Here is a 16,827-nt window from a genome sequence, read left to right on the forward strand (position 1 = left end):
TTACACCTGCAGGAAGGCCTGTGAATAAGATTCATAATCCCACACATTTTCAGGGTTCAGGTATAAGAGTCAACACCTTCTGTGAGTTTTGTCCAAGTATGTGAGACAGAATCTCAATGGTGGACAGGATTCCTGAATGAGAGCCTCATCTCCACCTGTGAACAGTGTCTCAGTAGGGTAGCCATATGCTCACAGTTGTGCTGAATCTTAGTTTGAGAGTCACCCTCCTAACTGTGGACCAGATCCACATAGAAGAGTCACAATGTCACCTTTCAACTTCCTTCAGATGTAAAATTCAGTGGGCTGTGTTTATGTGAGAGGGTATAAGTTCTTACTGTTGGCTGGGTATACACACAAGGGTAACAATCTCACCTGTGTGCTAGGCCCTGTTATTACACTCTTTGTACCACAGAAAGCTTAATAGGGTATGTGTGAGAGTTTCAGCCTGCTCTGAAACTTTAGTGGTGGTATAATCCCATGATACTACCCATGGCCTTAATTAAGCCCAGGCACAAGAGTCGATACTTCTCTTATTGGCTGGGTTCAAGCATGAAAGTTATCACCTTGCCTGTAAGCTGGGTTCAGAAATGAGTCACCATCTTATTTGTGGCTGGATCTACATACAATAGGTACAATTCCAACTGTAAACTGTGCCTACAAGTGAGATTCAGGATCTCACCATTGGTCTCTGTCCATGTGTGAGGGTGACAATCCTGTCAGCTGGGTGTGCATAGGAGAGGAATAATCTTATCTCTGTGTTGGGTCCAGTTATGACACTCTGTGTACAGCCTGAGGGCTTTATATGATATCTTTTAGTGTCATAGTCTTCTGTGTACCTTGTATAAGTAGGAGACTCTGGGCATACCCATTGTTCTAAGCTTATCTACAAGAGGCAAAATCTCTCTATTGTCTTAGTCCAGATATGAGCGTTATTACCTTACCTGTGTTTTGGGCCCAGATATATGTCACAATTTGAACTCTGGGCAGGAACCAGGAGGAAAAATCACATCACCTAGGTGCTGAGTACAACAATATGTTAAAATCCTCCTTACTACAGGGCTCGCCCTGGCAGGAGAGTCACATTGCCTAAGTGCTTGGCCCAGGTGTATGTAACAATCCCATCTGATGCGTGCTGGGCCCACACATGAGAGTCACATTACTCAGATGTTAGACAAAGGTATATGTCACAATCACACCTTCGGTAAAATCCAAACATGAGATTCACAATCCAGCACATGTCTCAGCTCCAGGTATGAGAGTCAACATCTCCTGTGAGTTGGGTTCAAATACATGAGTCACAGTCTTAACACTGGACTTTATTTGTGCATAAGAACCCCAATCACACCTGCACACTATGTCTTGGTAGAAAAATCACAGCCTATTAGGTGTGTTTAATCCTGGTATCAGAGTCACCATCCAACCTGTGGACTGCATTCCCATACGAGGATCACAGTTCCAATTTTTGACTGTCTCCGGTTGTGAGATTCAGAACCTCCACAGTGTGCTGTGTTCACGTGGTAGACTGACAATCCTTACTGTCAGCTGGGTGTACATATGAGGGTCACAATCACAGCTGTGTGCTGGGCTCTGTTACAACACTCTCTGTACCACTGGAGAGCTTTATATGATATGCATGAAAGTTGCAATCAGCTCTGAGAACTTCATTCTGGTATGGACCCATGATCTTACCTGATTTTCTATTTTGAGGTACAAGAGTCAACATTTTTTTTTGTTGGCTAGGTCCAGGGATGAGAGTCATCACCATGCCTGTGAGCTGAGTCCAAACATAGGTAACAATCCCACGTGTGAGCACTGACCAGGTAGGAGGGTCATATCACCTGGGAGCTGGGTCAGGAATATGTACCCATTGTTCTAAGCCTAGCTACAAGAGCCAAAATCTCTATTGTCTTGGTCCAGGTAGGAGAGTTATTACCTTAACCTGTGTTTTGGGCCCAGATATACATCACAATTTGAACTCTGGGCAGGAACCACGAAGAAAAATCACATTATCTAGGTGTCCCCTGTGGGAGAGGTCCCGGTAGGAGAGTAACAACTTCTTGGTGCTGAGCCAAGTGAAATGATTGGCTTAGCACCCTGTGGGCAGGGTCCACATAGGAGGGTAGAGTCACATCGCCTAGATGCTGAGTTCAGCAACATGTAAAAATATCCCCTTAGGGCAGGGCTCATGCAGGAGTGTCACATCTTCCAGGTGTTTGGTCCAGGCATATGTCACAATCCCTCCTGAAGGCAACACTTGGGCACAAAAGGAGAATTACACCACCAAAGGGATGGGCCCAGAGATGTCACAGTGCCTCTGTGGGTAGGGCCCAGGTCACATCACATGGATACAGGGCCCAGGGATATTTACAATCCCCACTGGGGCAGGGCCCAGGGAAAAATGTCATGAGCCACATCACCAGGTGCTGGGCCCAGTGATATATTACAATCCCCTCTGAGGACAGCATCAAGGCAAGAGTTACATCACCTAGGTGCCTGTGCCAGGTATGTGTCACAATTCTATTTGTGGGATTAGCTCAGACTAAAGTGGCAAATCACTCAGGTGCTAGGAAAAGGTATATGTCAAAATCACACCTGTGGGTGTGAACCAGAAAACATGTTACAACACCTGGTGCTGAAGCAGGGATATGTAAAAAGTATTTCTGTTGACAGGGCCTAGGCAGAAAAATAACATCTCTTGGATGCTGGGCCCACTGATATGTCACAATTACTTTTGTGGGCTGCGCCTAGGTAAAAAAGGAGGGTCATGTGGCCTAAGGGACTGGGTCCAGGGATATGTCACAATTCTCCTCGTGGGGAGGGCCCAGTCAGGAGAGTCACAGCACTTGGGTGCTGAGCTTAGAAATATGTCATGCCAGGCGCCGTGGCTCATGCCTGTAATCCCAGCACTTTGGGAGGTCAAGGTGGGTGGATCATTTGAGGTCTGGAGTTTGAGACCAGCCTGACCAACATAGTAAAATCCTGACTCTACTAAAAATACAAAAAAATTAGCCAGGCATGGTGGCGCATGCCTGTAGTCACAGCAACTTAGGAGGCTGAGGCAGGAGAATCACTTGAACCTGGAAGACAGAGGTTGCAGTGAGCTGAAATCACATCACTGCACTCCAGCCTGGGTGACAGAGCAAGACTGTGTCTGGGGGGGGAGAAAAAAGGAGTACATCACAATGCCCTTTGTTGACAGGTCCCAGACAAAAGAGTCACATCACCTGATAGTTGGGGCCAGTGATATGTCACAATTATCCATGTGGGCAGGGCCCAGGAAGAAAAATGACAGTCACATCACCTGAGTGCTGAGCCCATTGATATGTCAGAAGTCTTGCTGTAGGCAGACCCCATGTAGAAGAGGAGAATCACATGTCTTAGGTGCTGGGTGCAGTGTAATGTCACTATCTTTCTGAGAGCAGGGCCCAAGCACATCAATTACACCTATTAGGTTCTTGGCCAAGTATACAGCACGATTTTATTTGTGAACTGGACCCAGTCTGGAGAGTCAAATCACCACATGTTGGGCAAAGGCATATGTCACAATAACACTGTGGAAAGGTCCAGTGATAAGTTCCATCATCCTGCCCATGTCTTGACTCCAGGTAAAAGATTCATCATTGTGCTTGTAATTTGGTCCCAGGTATATGGCACAATACAACCTGTGGGGAGGGAGAGGCCAGAAAAGACACATCACTTGGGTGCTGGTCCAGAGACATGTCACAATCCCCCTTTCAGGCAGGACCCTGGCAGAAGAGTCACATCACCTGGCTGCTGGGCCCAGTGATATATCAAAATCCCCCTTGTAGGCAGAGCTTAGGCAGGAAAGGAGACTCACTTCACCTAAGTAATTAGCCTAGACAGGTGTCACAGTGGCCCCCATGGGCATGGCCAAGGCAGGAGAGTGACATCACCTTGGTGCTGGGCTCAGCAATGGGTCACAATCTCTCCAGTGGGCAGGAACTAGGCAAGAGGAGAATCACATCACCTAGGTGCTGGGCTAAGTGATATGTTCCAATGCTTCCTGTAGGAAGAACTCAGTCAGGAGAGTCACATTTTGTGGGTGCAGTACCCAGCTAAATGTCACAGTGCACTCTAAGTGCAGAGCCAAGGCAGTAGAATGAAGTCACATCACCTATGTAATGAACCCAGAAATAAGTCACGATGCTCTTTGTAGGCAGGGAGCAGGCAGGAGAGTCATAGCACCTGGGTGGATGCTGGTAGCAGTGAAATGTAAAAATGCCCTTGGCAGACAGGGCCCAGGAAGGAGTTTCACGTTACTTAGGTGGGTGGCCCAGGTATATGTCACAATTTTATCTGTGGGCTGGGCCTAGGAAAGAGTCAGATCACTCAGGTTCTGGGCAAAGGTATATTTCCCAATCACACACTTGGGAATGTACAGAAATGAGTTTCACAGTTTCACACGAGTCCTGGCTTCATGTATGAGAGGCAACCCCTCCTGTGAGTGGGGTTCAAGTAAAGGAGATACAGTCTCAACAATGCACAAATCCATGCACGACAGCCCCAATCTCACCTGCAGATAGTGTTCTGATAGGGAACTCACAGCCTCACAGGTCTGCCGAATCATGGTTTGAGAGTCACCAAACCACCTGGAAACCAGATCCACATATGAGAGTAACAAATCCAACTTGCAACTGTTTCTATGTGTGAGATTAAGTGCCACATTCATAGGCTCTGTTTATGTGTAAGAATGAAGAGCCTGTCGGCTGGGTCTGCATACGAGAGTCACAATCTCAGCTGTTAGCTAGGCCCTGTTAGAAACTCTCTGTATCACTGTAGGTCTTCCTATGATAGTCCTGAGTGTTGTAATGTTCTGTAAATTTTATACAAGTAAGGGACCCAGGACATTACCTGTGGCCCTAAGCCTGGCTACAAAAGTAAAAAATATCTCCCACTGGCTGTGTCCAGGTAAGAGAGTCATCATTGTGCCTGTGATCTGGACCCAGGTATATGCCACAATTTCACCTGTGGGCAGGAACAAGGCAGGAGAGTCACATCATCTGGCTGCTAGATCCAGTGATATGTCACAATGCCCACTGCAGGCAGGGCACAGGCAGGGGAGTCACATCATCTGAGTTCTTGTTTCAGCAATACATCAAAATCCCTTCTGTAAGTAGGGTCCAGGCAGCAAGAAGAGTCACATTACCTAGGTGCTGAGCCTGGCGATATGTCACAGTGCTCCCTGATAGCAGGGACCAGGAAAGAGCAGAGTCATATTGCGCAGCTGATTGGCCCAGAAATTTGTCACAATCTCCACTGAGGGCAGGGCACAGGAAGAAAAGGAGAGTCACATTAACTAGGTGATGGGCCCAGCCAAATGTCACAATCTTTCCTGTAAGCAGGGCCCAAGCAGGATACTAGAATCACATTACATAGGTTATGGGCCCAGTGATATGTCACAATCCCTACTGAGACTAGAGTCCTGGAATGAGAGAAAAATTACACCGCTTCTTTGATGTGCCCAGAGATATGTCACAATGACCCCTTTCGGCTTGCCCATGCAGAACACGAGAGTCACATCATCTAGGTAATAAACCCAGAGTCACATCACAATTTTTCCTGAAGGCAGGGCCAAGGCAGGAGAGTCACATCACCTAGGTTCTTGGCCCAGCAATATGTCACAATCACTTCTAAATGCACAAGCAGGAAAGAAGAGTCACATAACTTATGTACTGGGCACAGAAATATGTCACAATCCCCATTGGAGGCCAAGACAAGGCAAGTCAGTAGAGTCACATCACATAGGTGATAAGTCCTAAGATATGTCACAATGTACCCTGTGGTAAGGCCCAGGCTGGAGAGTTACATCACCTAGGAACTTGGTCCAGGTATATGTCACAGTCCCAACAGTTGGCTGAGTTCAAACAAATTGTAAAATAAATTAGATGCTGTGTGAAAGTATATGCCGCAATCACACCTGCGGGAAGGTTCAGGAATAAATTTCACAATTCTACATATTTCCCAGCTTTAGGTCTGACAGTCAACACCTCCGGTGAGTTGCATCCAAATAAATACAAGAGACACAGTCTTAACACTGGGCAGGATCCGTGCATGAGAGCTCCATCTCCACCTGCAAACAGAGTCCCCATAAGATAGGCACAGCCTCACTAGGGTGCTGAATCTTGGTCTCAGAGTCACTATCCTACCTGTTGACCAGATGCATGTATGTGAGTCAAACTTTCAATTTTTCATTGCCTCTGGGCGTGAGATTCAGAACCTCAACAGTGAGCTGTGTCTATATGGGAGAGTGACCATCCTTATTGTTGGCTGGGTATGCATATGAGATTCACAATTTTCTCTATGTTTCTGGCTATGTTATGACACTCTCTGTACCATCTGAGATTTTCACATAATATGCTTGAGAGTGGAATTCTGCTCTGAGAACTTTATGTTTTTATGGATCCAAGATCTTACCCGTTACCCTAAGCCCAGGCAGAAGTCAACACATTTTCTCTTGCCTGGGTCCAGGTATGAGAGTCATCACCATGTTTGTGAGCTGGGTCCAGAAATGAGTCACAATCTTACCTGTGGTCAGATCTGCATATGACAGTCACAATTTCAATTGTGAAGTGTGTCCACAAGGCAAAGTCAGGACCTCACTAATGGGATCTGTCCCTGTGTGCGGGTGGCAATTCTTACTGGCAGCTGGCTGTGCATATGAGAATTACTCAACTTTGTATTTGGGCTGTGTTGACACTCTCTGTACCACCACAGGGCATTATACTGTATGTGATTTTATGTTGTATGTGTTGTGATTTTTTTCTGTGACCTTTGTACAAGTAGAAAACCCAGAACCATCCCCATTTTCCCAAGCGTAACAATGAGAGTCAATGTCTCTTCTGTTAGCTTGGTTCAAGTGTAAGAGACAACACTGTGCCTGTGAGTTAGTCAAGAAATGACTTCCCTTCGACCTGTGGCCAAATCCACATACGACAGTCATGATTCCAACTGTGGTCTGCATTCATATGTGAGATTTATAACCTCACCAGTCGGCTGTGTCTAGGTTTAAGGGTGACAATCCCATTGTTGGCTGGGTGCACCTATGGGAGTCACAATCTCACCTGCGTGCTGGACCGTGTTATGACACAGCTTATACCACCCAAGGGCTTTGTAAAATATTCGTGTCATAATCTCCCGTGACCTTTTATAAGAAAACCCAGAACCTTACCTGTGTCCCTAAGTCTAGCCAGAAGAGTAAAAAATCTGTTGTTTTGGCTGAGTCTACGTATGAGAGTCATTATCATGTCCACTAACTGGGCCTGGGTATATGTAAAAATTTCACCTCTGGGTGTAGATCAGGCAAGAGTCACATCACCTGAATTCTGGGCCAGAATTCTTCAACATTCCGACAGAATTCTGTCAACATTCTTCTTGTGTGCAGTGCCATAGCAGGAAAGCCACATCACCTGAGTGCTGGGCTTAGTGAGATGTTACAACGCCTTCTGTGGACATAAAATGATAGTCACGTCACTTATATATTGGGTCCAGAAATATGTCACAATTCCCACTGTTGGTATGGCCCAGGCAGAAGAGTCACATCATTTGGGTGCAGGATCCAGCGATATGTTACAATCCTTACTGGAAGCAGGACCCAGGCAGAAGGGAAGAATCATGTCACCTAGGGGATGGCTCTAAAAATGTATCACAATTTACCCTGTGGTCAAGGTTCAGGCAGAAAAAGATGGTAACATAACCTAGGTGATAGGTCTGGAGATATGTCCAAATTTCCCCTAAGTAAAGGGCCAAGAACAGGAGAGTAATATTGCCAAGGTGTATGGCCCAAATATATGTCACTGTCTCATTTGTTGGTTTTATCCAGGCAAAATAATCAAATCTCACAAGCTGGGCAAAGGTATATGTCACAGTCACACCTGTAGGAATGTCCAGAGATTAGATTCACAATCTCACATTGGTCCCAACACCAGGTATGGGAGTAAACACTTGTGAGTTGGGTACAAGTTTGCAAGTCAGAATCTCAGTGGTGACCTGGATTCCTGCATGAGAGCCCCAAGACCCCTGCAGACTTTTTCCTGGTAGAATAGTAACAGCCTCACACATGTGCTGAATATTTGAGAGTCATCATCTTTTTTTGTAGAACAGATTCACATATGAGAGTCACAGTTCCAACTTTTGACTGTCTCTCAGCATAAGATTCAGAAGCTCAGCAGTGACTGGGCTGTGTCCATGTGGCAAAGTGACAATCCTGACTGTTGGCTGTGCCTATGAGAGTCACCATCCCACCTGTGTGCTGAGCCCTGTTATGACACTCTCTGTGCCACGCAGGAACTTTATAAAATATGCATGAGTGTTGTAATCTCTGATCTTTCCACAAGTAAAAGACCCAGTAAATTGCCTATTTCCATAGTCTATTTAGAAGAGTCAAAATATTTTCTACTGTCTTGGTCCAGGTAAGAGAATCATCATTATGCCTGTGAGTTGGGCTTATGTATATGTCACAATCTCACATATATGGGCAGGGACCAGGCAGAAGTTCACATCACCTGAGTGCTAGGCAAGGAATATGCCAATATTTCCCATGTGAGCAGGGCCCAGGAGGAGAGTTAAATCAACTGGGATCTTGGCTCCATGATATGTAACAATTTCTTTTAGGCATAGCCTGGGCAGGAAAGGAGAGTCACATCACATAGGTACTGGGCACAGCAATATGTCTCAATGTCCCCTTTAATTATGGCTTAGGCTGGGGAGCAGAGTCATGTCACCTAGTTTATGGGCTCAGTAATATGTCACAATCTTCAGTGGGGCTCGGCCCAACTGGCAGTGTAGAGTCACATCTCCTAGGTAATGAGCCCAGAGATCTGTCACAATGCCTTCTGTAAGCTGGGCCTAGAAAGATAGGGAGAGTCACATCACTAGGTGATTGGCCCAGAGATATGTAACAATTTCTCCTGAAGGCAGAGCCCAGGCAGGAACATCACATCACCTATGTAGCCCAAGTATATGTCACAATTTCAACTGTAGACTGGGCCCAGGCAAAAATGTAAAAGCAATCAGGTGCTAGGCAAAGGTATATGTCACAATCATACCTGAAGAAAGATCCAGAAATAAAATTTCTAATCCTGCACATGTCCCAGCTGGAGGTTTGTGAGTCAACACCTCCTGTGAGTTGAGTCTACACATGCAATTCACAATCTCAACAGTGGACAGGATCCATACATAAGAGCCTCAACTCCACCTGCGCACAGTGTCTTAGTAGGGCAGACACACCCTAGCAGGAGTGCTGAAGTTTTGTCCAAGAGCTGAGGCAGGAGAATTGCTTGAACCTGGGAGGCGAAGGTTGCAGTGTGCTGAGATCGTGCCACTGCACTCCAGCCTGAGCGACAGAGCGAGACTCTGTCTCAAAAAAAAAAAAAAAAAGAGTTATAATTTTACCTGTCAATCAAATCCCCATATGAGAGTCACAATTCCAAATTTTGACTGCTACCAGGTGTGAGATTGAGAACCTCAAGAGTGGGCTGTATGCATGCATTGAGGGTGAAAATCTTAATGATTGGCTGGGTATGCCTAGGGGAGTCACAATTTCACATGTGCACTGGCCTGTGACAACATCTTTGTACCACCCAAGGTCTTTATAAAATATGCATGAGCGTCCTAATAGTCTGTGACCTCTCTATATGTAGAATACCCAGAAGCATACCTGTTGTAATAAGCCTAAGAGCAAAAATCTCTTATTGGCTGTGTCCACGTATGACAGTTATCATCATGCCTGTGAGCTGGACCTAGGTATATGTCACAATCCCATCAGTGGGCAGGAACCAGGTAGGTGAGTCACATTACCTTGGTTCTGTGCCAGGGATATGTCACAATACCCACTGTAGGCAGAATGCAGGCAGGCGAGTGACATCATGTGGGTGCTTGGCCCAGTGATGCCTTAATCTTTTCTGTAGAAAAGGCCCAGGCAGGAAGAGAAAGTCTTATTATCTACATGATGGGCCCAGTGATTGTCACAATCTCCCTTGTAATCAGGGCCCAGACAGGAGAGAAGAGTCATAATGCCTAGACAAAGGGCCTGGTGACATGTCACAATCTTCACTTGGGGCAGGACAAAAAGAAAAGGGTCACATTATCCATGTGATGGGCTCAGAAATATGTTACAATGTTGCTTGTAGACAGGTCCTAGGGAACAGAAGTCAGTCACATTCCTAAGTGATTAACCCAAAGGTATGTCACAATACCTCTTAAAGGCAGGACCCAAGAAATAGAGTCAAAGACTGGGTGTGGTGGCTCACGCCTGTAATCCCAGTACTTTGGGAGGCTGAGATGGGCAGATCGCTTAAGGTCAGGAGTTCGAGACCAGCCTGACCAATATGGTAAAACCCTGTCTCTACTAAAAATACAAAAATTAGCCAGGCATGGTGGTGTGCACCTGTAATCCCAGCTACTCGAGAGGCTGAGGCAGGAGAATCGCTTGAACCCGGGAGGCAGAGGTTGCAGTGAGCTAAGGTCATGCCACTGAACTCTAGCCTGGGTGACAGAGCAAGACTGTCTCGGGAAAAAAAAAAAAAAAAAAGAATATATTACATGAGTCCCCTAGACCTAGAAGGTGCTGCTGAGGTTAACACTGCACAGGGCATGAGAGGCATATTAGTCTTCCATTGCTCTGTAACAGGTCACCAGAAAATTAGTGGCTAAGAACACACCCATTTATTAGCTCATGGTTCTGTAGAACTTATGGTTCAGAGTCCGGCAGGCTCCACTGGGCTCTCTGTTTTAGTTTTCAAAACTCTGAAGTCAGAGTATCAAACAGTCTGGGCTCTCATCTAGAGGTGCTGGGAAGAACCCATTTCTAAACCCATTCTGGTTGTTACCAATTTCCAATTCCTCATGGTTGTAGGACTGGGATCCTTGTTCCCTTGCTCGCTGCTAGCTAGGACCCACTCTCTGTAAGTAGATGTTTCCCCACATTTTTCTCAAATTGCCCCTCCATCTTCCAAGTCAGCAAAAGCACATTGCATTTCCCTCCTACTTTGAATCTCTGACTTAGAGAAAGCTCTATGCTCTCAAAGGCCTGCATAGTTAGGCCAGGCCGACCTGGATAATCTTCCTATCTTGAAACATAACACAATCACAGGACTGAAATCCCATCATATTCAGAAGTTCCCGAGATTTGGACATCTTTGGGGAATTTTAGAAATTCTGTCTACTACAAGAGCTAGGACTCAAAAAAGAGGCTTGGAATCCTAACTGGCAGGTCTTTGACAGCAGCCAAAAATCCAAATGAGACTTCAGTGAGGGTAAAAGTGGGGTCTGAATTCTGATTACCCACCAGGAGGTTTGCCTTTGCACTGCTTGAGTGCACACATTTGTAAAAGGTCTCACACCCACTCCGTTATTTCTTTGATCTCCTAGGGCATTCTGATGGTCATAGTAATTTTGAAGGCCAGGCTCCTCCTTCCTCTGAATTGGGTCAGTGAACCTTCTTGCTGTCCGCATGAAGGGTCCCTGTTATGTTCCATGACAGCCCAGATCTGGAACTCAGTCCAAACAAGCCTGTAATCCCAGCAATTTGGGAGGCTGAAGTGGGTGGATCACCTGAGATCAGGAGCTGAAGACCAGCCTGGCCAACATGGCAAAACCCTGTCTCTAGAAAAAATACAAAAATTAGCCGGGCATGGTGGTACGTTCCTGTAGTCCCAGCTACTCAAGAGATTGAGGCAGGAGAATTGCTTAAACCCGGGAGATGGAGGTTGCAGTGAGCCGAGGTCGCGCCATTGCACTCCAGCCTGTGCAACAAGAGGGATACTCTGTCAAAAAAAAAATAAATAAATAAGAGTGTTTTACCATTTATTAGGAGGGCAAAAGTTTTATTTTCATCCATATTTGCATTGTATTTTAATGCACAGAAGGAATTTACAAGAGAAAACCCAGAAAAATAATTAGGGTAAGTCTGGGCGCTGTGGCTCACGCCTGTAATCCCAGCACTTTGGGAGGCCTAGGCGGGGGGATCACCTGAGGTCAGGGGTTTGAGACCAGTCTGGCCAACATGGTGAAACTCTGTCTCTATTAAAAATACAAAAAGTTGGCTGGGCATGATGACAGGCGCCTGTAATCCCAGCTACTCAGGTCGCTGAAGTAGGAGAATCTCCTGAACCCAGGAGGCAGAGGTTGCAATAAGTCAAGATTACACCATTGCACTCCAGCATGGGTGAAAAGAGCAGGACTCCATCTGTCTCAAAAAAAAAAAAAAAAAAAAAAAAGAATAGAATAATCACACCTGCGAAAAGTAAGTGGATTAGCTTTACATAACAAACTTTAAAGGTGAGGACTGGCCAGGCTCCGTCACTCTCCAGCTCACTCAAAAAAACTAACAATTATCAAGGGTAAGAAATAGAAAACGGAAGGCCCAGCTCCAGCTAGTTTCCTCCCTCCCCATGAGGCTATTTTTTTGCCAGTTTTGTATCGACAAGAAGAAAATGGAGTGAGAATGAGATCTGTACCCTCTGGGACTCTGGCAGTGAGAAACAAAGTAGAATATGAGATATGCTTAAAAATCCTAGAGAAAGATTTCTAGGTTAAGATTTGAAATGCTCTAAAAACTTGTGTGGTGTTAATGAAATGACTCAACCTCTGGGTGTCAGTTTCCTAACCTGTAAAATGCGGATCTATGCCTACTTCATCAAATTGTTGCCAGAGTTAAATTCTTTTTTTTGAGACAGAATCTCGCTCTGTCGCGCAGGCTGGAGTAAAGTGGCACAGGCGTGAGCCATCGCACCCAGCCTAAATTCACTAATATTTAAAAATGGTGGTTACTGCAAGTGTCCACATTATTAATAAAATAGTATCAGTGGCTGGGTGCAGTGGCTCATGCCTGTAATCCCAGCGCTTTGGGAGGCCGAGGCAGACGGATCATCTGAGGTCAGGAGTTCGAGAGCAGCCTGGCCAAAATGAGGAAACCCTGTCTCTACTAAAAATACAAAAATTAGCTGGGCATGGTAGTGGTGGGCACCTATGGTCTTAGGTACTCCAGGAGGCTGAGGTAGGAGAATCACTTGAACCCAGGAGGCAGAGGTTGCAGTGAGCCAAGATCCTGCCACTGCACTCCAGCCTGGGCGACAGAGCAAGACTCTGTGTCAAACAAAACAAAACAAAAAGGTATCAGACTTCAAAATATATAAAAGAGATAATATTGATGAGACCAAAGACACAATTCCCAGATTCATAGAGTCCAGCAATATCCGAACGAGAAGACTGACAAGTAAGTTGAATTCTTCACAGCTCCGCTGGAGAGAATGAGCATGGGGGCTCCAGCAAGATAAGTACCTGACCAATGTCCAGTGACTAGTCTAGTAAGGGTAGAATCCCTAAAGACCCTGTGAAATACAGTTAAACAACAGGCTAACAGGAAAAAAAGTGGAACAAACCACACGACCCAGCAGATACTACCAGGAATGGGAGAGCAGAGGAGGGTCAGAGCCACAAAATCTAACCAGAAGACACCAAATTGCAAGGAGCTCCTGCTCCATGCACAGCAGCTGTGGCTGCATCAGGACCAATCTTCTCAGACAGCTGCCATGAGATGGCTGACAGCACAGTGTCTTTGCAGCCACACACCAAACAGCAGTGCATCTAAACACAGGTCCCAAGACTCCTCTCCGTTAATCCTCATTTTAAAATGATGTATAGGTTCACATTACAACATTCCCTTTCAACACTTGTGAGCAAGTGTAATCAGATACCCTTACCTAAAGAGGGAACAGGGAGTAGGGTGAGAATACTGAGGGATAGGGGAGGGATGCAAGCACTTCACCACACAGACTGTCACTAAGGGCCTTACTTTTAAAAAGAGCAGCACCCGGCTGGCGTGATGGCTCACGCCTGTAACCCCAGCAGGTTGGGAGGCCAAGGAGGGTGGATCACCTGAGGTCAGGAGTTTGAGACCAGCTGGCCAACATCATGAAGCCTTGTCTCTACTAAGTATACAAAAATTAGCCGGGCGTGATGGCAAATGCCTGTAAAGCAAGCTACTTGGGAGGCTGAGGCAGGAAAATTGCGTGAATCCGGGAGGCGGAGTTTGCAGTGAGCCGAGATTGCACCACTTCACTCCAGCCTGGGTGACAGAATGAGACTCCGTCTCAAAGAAAAAAAAAAAAGACTAGAGCCCTAGTATTGTGCTGTCATCTCCCTATACTTCCTCATCTTGCCACCTGCATAGATGACACATGGTTTCTCTTCCTTTCTTTACAAAGGCAGTGATGAATCCAGGTGTAATTAATCCTGAAGTGGTGAATTCTTCACAAGTTTCACAAGTACAGTAATAGATTTCCATGGTCACAATCATGTTTTCCCATTTTTTTTGATAGTGTACCACATTCAGAAATCACAAATGAAAAACTATTGGAATGTGTGACATGAATGAACTATCACTTTCCTGTAGATTAACACCCGGGTTATTACAGATTAGATATAAAAACAAGAACGCTGATACCAGCTTTCTGAAAGTAACTTTCTTTTTTTTTTTTTTTTTTTTCTGAGATAGAGTCTTGTTCTGTCGCCCAGGCTGGAGTGCAGTGGTGCAACCTCAGATCACTGCAACCTCCACCTCCTGCCTCAGCCTCCCATGTAGCTGAGATTACAGGCACACACCACCATGCCCAGCTAATTTTTGTATTTTTAGTAGAGATGGGGTTTCACCATGTTGGCCAGGCTGGTCTCAAACTCCTGGCCTCAGGTGATCCACCCGCCTTGGCCTCCCAAAGTGCTGGGATTACAGGTGTGAGCCACTGTGCCCCGCCAAAAGTAACTGTTTCTGAGTACTTAGTATTTTAGGGACATCAATTATTAAGAGGCTACATGGAAGCAGAAGTGCTCCTGGATGTTTCCACTATCTAGACAGAACATTTCAACAGATCAGTCCCAGCAAGTTCAGTTACATCCCTGACTGCAGAAGGTCATGAGCTTTCCATCCAAAGCAGAGATGTTAAACCTCACAGGTTCAAATGCCTTCCAAATGATCTAACCTTGAAAGTTGCTCCCGCAAAGCTGGAGTGCCATCTGTTCCAGAGAGAGCTGGTCACCATCTATGTCTTTGAGACACTGGCCAGTCAGGTCTAAGGTGAGATGAAGCCATGATCACATGTGTAAAATATCACAACAATCATTACCCTTAGGTTGATTTTTGGAGGCCTAGCCCCTTAAATGGGTTGGTAAAAATGGCCCACCCAGACACATGCCTGGAAACACTGGGGCTTTCTCCTCTGCTTTTAGCAGATCCCAGGTAAGCCAATAATTACTGTCCCTCATGTCTCGACTTCTACTTCCACGAAAAAGGGGTCAGTGAGGTTGACATTTTCACCAAACCACAGCCCATGTTACCCACTGCAAAGCTCAAGTTGTTTACGGGCGGCCCAGGCAGCAAATTTCTCCCAAATGCTGCTGAACTGGCGCTCTGCCTGGAGTAAGCAGAGGCCGGTGGCACAATGTACAATATCTCAGACAGACATCAGGCCAGTTTCTGTAGTAGTTTAGAAAAGCAGGCGGCTCCATGGGCTGAAGGAGGCGCGATGCCATGGAAAGACCAGCGGATAAGGATAAAGAGAGGAAGAGCTGCTCAGCCGGAGGTAGGACCTGCCAGATTTGGGCAAAAGCCCAGATTTATCCCTTATATCTCTCTCCAAACTCACTCGCCATGGAGAGAGGGCAGCAGGGGGTGAGCGGGCAGCACTGCTTTGCCAGGTCCACACCACCCTGCCCCTCCCACTGAGCCCGGTGCCTGCTGGAATTGTAGTCCTGCAGCCAGGCGACCAGAGAGCCGGGAGCCGTTAAGAGACTACAACGTCCCCGCACGCCCGGCGAGGTGCGCAGCGCCCTGCCTCTCTTTCTTCTTCTTTCTTCTTTCTTCTTCTTCTTCTTTTTTTTTTTTTTTTTTTTTGAGACGGAGTCTCCCTCTGTCGCCCAGGCTGGAGTGTAGTGGCGCGATCTCGGCTCACTGCAACCTCCGCCTCCGGGGTTCAAGAGAGCCTCCTGCCTCAGCCTCCCGAGTAGTTGGGACTACAGGCGCCCGCCACCACGCGCGGCTAATTTTTTGTATTTTTAGTAGAGACGGGGTTTCACCGTGTTAGCCAGGATAGTCTCGATCTCCTGACCTCGTGATCCGCCCGTCTCGGCTTCCCAAAGAGCTGGGATTATAGGCGAAAACCACCGCGCCCTGCCGCCCTGCCTCTCTTTCTAAGGCTATGCCCAAACCCCGAGCCCGGAGCATGCCGGGACTGTAGTCCTGCAGTCCTGCAACCTAGGGACTGCGAGCGGTTAAGAGACTACATCTCTCAGCATGTCTAGCTAGGCGCGCATCGCTGTGTACCCAGGGCTTCGCACCGCCCCCAGACTTGCGCATGCTGGGATTGTAATACTGTCGCCTTGCCACCAACGGGCTACGAGCGGTTAAGAGACTACAGCTCCCAGGATGTACGGTGATGGCACCCGTTTGGACTCCGCCCCTCTGCGCGTCTAGAGCTGTTTTCCCATGCGGAGGGGATCCTGGCTGTTCCCAAATCTCGCCTGCCTGCGAGGAGCCAGCGTGGCCCGGGCAGCTGATCTCAACCTGTGATTGTGACATCACCCCTACCTGAGGAAGCCTCTTCCAGCCTGCTCAAGGTTGCCGTAGTTAGGTTTACCCTCCCTTCCTTCCCTCACCCCGTCCTTTCCCTCATCCCTGCCCCTTCCTCTGTCCCACGCGGCTTTCAGACATGCATAGTGCAGCCCCTCCGTAAAGGTGCAGCTAATGGCCCGTGGGCCTAGCAGTTGTCAGGTCTTTTGGGAGCCCGTGATGGGAGCTCCCTAGTAAGTGAAACC

General features: G+C 46.8%; 1 protein-coding gene and 1 long non-coding RNA gene across 8 annotated transcripts in view; one reads left to right on the plus strand and one right to left on the minus strand.

Moving 5' to 3' along the window:
* Nucleotides 1-3,447: 3,447 nt before the first annotated feature.
* LOC109027739 (uncharacterized) lies at nucleotides 3,448-15,786 on the minus strand. Of its 3 annotated transcripts, none has more exons than XR_010134683.1 (5): nucleotides 15,660-15,786; nucleotides 14,997-15,086; nucleotides 7,337-7,463; nucleotides 4,535-4,610; nucleotides 3,448-3,662 (listed from the first exon to the last, which is right to left on the minus strand). It is a non-coding gene; the product is annotated as an uncharacterized lncRNA (long non-coding RNA). The 3 variants fall into 3 exon arrangements; XR_010134682.1 differs by lacking the exons at nucleotides 14,997-15,086; nucleotides 15,660-15,786 and adding exons at nucleotides 9,066-9,372; nucleotides 9,677-9,873; XR_008667217.1 differs by lacking the exons at nucleotides 14,997-15,086; nucleotides 15,660-15,786 and adding an exon at nucleotides 9,677-9,873.
* ZNF736 (zinc finger protein 736) overlaps nucleotides 15,782-16,827 on the plus strand; it is a 49,832-nt gene continuing 48,786 nt past the window's right edge. For 2 of the 5 annotated variants that reach the window (XM_063708568.1, XM_055346935.2), the window contains exon 1: nucleotides 16,048-16,815. The gene's annotated coding sequence lies outside the window, so the exon portion shown is untranslated. Of the gene's footprint in view, nucleotides 16,816-16,827 lie in introns of all 5 variants that reach the window. The other 3 variants (XM_055346934.2, XM_055346936.2, XM_031012896.3) reach the window with 2 other exon arrangements.

This window comes from Gorilla gorilla, chromosome 6 (assembly GCF_029281585.2).
Source record: "Gorilla gorilla gorilla isolate KB3781 chromosome 6, NHGRI_mGorGor1-v2.1_pri, whole genome shotgun sequence".
NCBI lineage: Eukaryota > Metazoa > Chordata > Mammalia > Primates > Hominidae > Gorilla > Gorilla gorilla.